Raw genomic sequence first — 2,981 nt, forward strand, 5'->3', positions numbered from 1 at the left:
CCCAGCTACAAGCATGGACATTTGCCTGGCATAGGAGAGAAGACTTCCTGGATGGATGGCAGTAGTTGTGCTGTAAAACAGGCACACACAAACCACTCAACTTTCCTTTCTCTGGTGAGAACCACCTGCAGACCCTGCATACTGACATCAATGTAAAATTTAAGATAGTCTTGCTGGGATGAGCTTCAGCCTTTTTTGGAACTTGTTTCGGATATATTAGTCTTTTCAATAATCTGGAGGATATGACCACATCTGGAATAGAAAGACTTTCAAACATTATTCCTGACTTCCCACTGTCTCATAAGTCAGTCTTGGTAAATACTATAAATTATCCAATACACAGAGTATTCTTTTGAAAAGCAGCACTTTTCCTTTTTTATGGTGTCTCAGGGTTTGATACCCACTGATGTGTTGTACTAAATGCCTCAACATGGTTTGCTGGTGGAAACCAGACAGCAGTTTTGAGACTGGTCTTCACAAGTCTTCACAAGAAAGCAGAAGTGGCAGCTCATCAAGCCAGTCACAGTGGACACTGATGTCTTACCTCCAGCCTGTCTCCTCCCTCCCCTTGAAGATGGTACCAGCTCCTCAAAGGCAAGGTTTTCAGGCCAGACACAACCCCAGCAGAGCTGGATCCTCCAGGCCAGCAGCATAGACAACCCCTACAAGGAAGTAGTGGCAGGTTAATCATGGCATTGAATTGAAACTTGCAGCTTGCTGGCTGCTGAGGAACAATCCTAATCAGCTTCCAAGGAGATAATGCCCAAGTACAAAAGAAGGGAAGAAAGGCAGGAGAAGCAAATGCTTTTCATCTTTCATAGCCAAAGACAGAAAATGAAATTTTAATTATTATGTTCTAACAGATGTTCATTTGCAAGAGTGGAATGATTTTTGGAGGTCATTCCTACTTCCAAGATACTCATTCCTCCAGAAAAATACCTGATGATTTGGAGTAGTTTAACATCTACAAAACAATTGTTTGTGCAATATAAACAGTTTGCAAGTGCATACTACTTTTTGAAATATTACTCGTCTTGCACAACACAATGACTGATTTCACATTTGACTTCTTCTACATAAAATTCACTCAGTTATGAAGAAAGACAACAAGAAATAAAATAAAAACACTTGGGGCCAGTTTCTGCTCTGAGTCAACATTGCTACCTCACTGGCAAGAGACAGCATTGCTCTGGACTGAGCCCAGCACTTGTAGCAAAATACAGAATTCAAATAAAATGTGTTCCCAATTTTAACAAATATGTATCTACAGCTGTGCTGAACTTTGCCACGAGCTTCCCTTGGTGAGATACGGATTTTTTTTTTCCTATCTTCCAGTAGCAGCAGGGATCTCTAAACCCCACTGTGCTCTGAGAGCAAGACTTCTGGAGTTAGTGCCATAATATCACCTCCTTGCAATATGGTAATTTACTCAGGGAAAGAACTTTCTTCTTTCCTTTCTTGATGCTTTCCCATCTGTTTTTCATACTTTGCTGAAATCAACAGTTTTTAATCATTCATATATGCAGAGCTTAGAACATTATTATTTATATATATTGATAATAATATTGTCTGTACTTACACGCTGGGGAGCCATTCACTTAAAAATATTTCAAAAAGATGCCACTCTTCATAAACTTGTGGAAACTTTATTATTTAGGCCAGAGTGTCCAAACACAACTTAATATTGGGGTTTTTCTACATGGCTCTTTGCAAGGCCAGTTCTGTTGGTCTGAAATCTGTGTCCTTCTGCCGCTCTTTCAGCAACTCCTTTTATTCCCTGTTTTCTTGGTCCACAACCAGGTAAAATGGGACAAGACTGCTCAGCAGCAGGCTGAGAGCCCATGAAAGATTGTGCTGCTTCAAGTAGGTGAATATCCCATCCATGCAAGACACTGGGGCTGAAAACTGAATCCAGTCTTTTGGGCCACTTCTTGGACTTCCTAAGTCCTCAGTTACATTCCTGGCATGAACAAGTTTCTGTCAGAGGAAAGCTCCAGTCCTGAACAGCAATCCTGCCACAGGGAACAAACAAAAGGGGAGAAGTATGAGGAGCTGGGGAGAAAACCAACTGTGGCAGTGGGAGAAGACACAGGAAGGATAGAAGGACAATGGGAAGGAGGGAGGCAGGAGCACATTGCAAAAGTGCCAAAAACAGACAGAAAAGAGAGAGTTATTTCCAAGAAAACTCAGCAAGGAAAAAAAAAAAAAAGCCCACCCCCCAAAAACCTAAAAAACAAAGGGAGAACACAGAAGGCAGGTGAAAGCAAAACTGCAGTGTAAGAGACTTTTAAAACAAAAGGCTTAAAAGGCAGCAGAAAGCCTTGGGACAGAGGGAAACCACTTCAAGGCAAACCTCTCTCACTCCTGGGTCAGCATAATCTGCAAATGTTAAAGTTATTTTCTTAATTACCAATGCTTTTTGCCTTGGAGGTTTTATTTTTTCCTAGAATTAAAAGATTACTGTCATGGCAATTTTATTTCAGTATGGATTCTACTTAATTAGAAACACACATGTAAAAGCACGGATCAGCAAAAGGAAGAAAAAACAACCTAATTTATCCTCTTACCCATGGAGGGGGAAAAACGACATTTTTAATCCTTTTTCTTGGATGCAGTAAGAAAGATCCTGACTCCCATGCCTTCCTCTTCTGGGATGTACTGTTAGCTGTCAAGATTTCCTAGAGTCAGAAGGGGTTGGTGTAGCAGACTGAACTGCGTGCCATGGTGTTCATGGATTACTGCACACAGCAACCAAGTGTGGCCTCTGAAATCTACTGGGAATTTGCAGCTTGGTTATCTGCACATGTGCAGATAAACCAGGCAAATAACCTAAATTAAGAATCAGGCAGGGATTGTTAATAGGGAGTATACTATCACAAAGTACAAAGCCATTTAATGCAACTTATTTAAGAATACCTCCAGAGACACTGTTCAACTTAAAACATGTAACATCTTTCTGAAGCCAAATTAATGAACACAAT

The 2,981-nt window shown here is 40.7% G+C and overlaps 1 long non-coding RNA gene across 1 annotated transcript; it reads right to left on the reverse strand.

Annotated features, from left to right (window-relative positions):
* Positions 1-416: 416 nt before the first annotated feature.
* Positions 417-2,704, reverse strand: LOC148184679 (uncharacterized). The gene is made up of 3 exons (XR_015772329.1): positions 2,568-2,704; positions 1,580-2,012; positions 417-662 (listed from the first exon to the last, which is right to left on the reverse strand). It is a non-coding gene; the product is annotated as an uncharacterized LOC148184679 (long non-coding RNA).
* Positions 2,705-2,981: the final 277 nt, after the last annotated feature.

This window comes from Pseudopodoces humilis, chromosome 3 (genome assembly GCF_049639895.1).
Source record: "Pseudopodoces humilis isolate 2021_Gansu_Grassland_sample_001 chromosome 3, ASM4963989v1, whole genome shotgun sequence".
NCBI lineage: Eukaryota > Metazoa > Chordata > Aves > Passeriformes > Paridae > Pseudopodoces > Pseudopodoces humilis.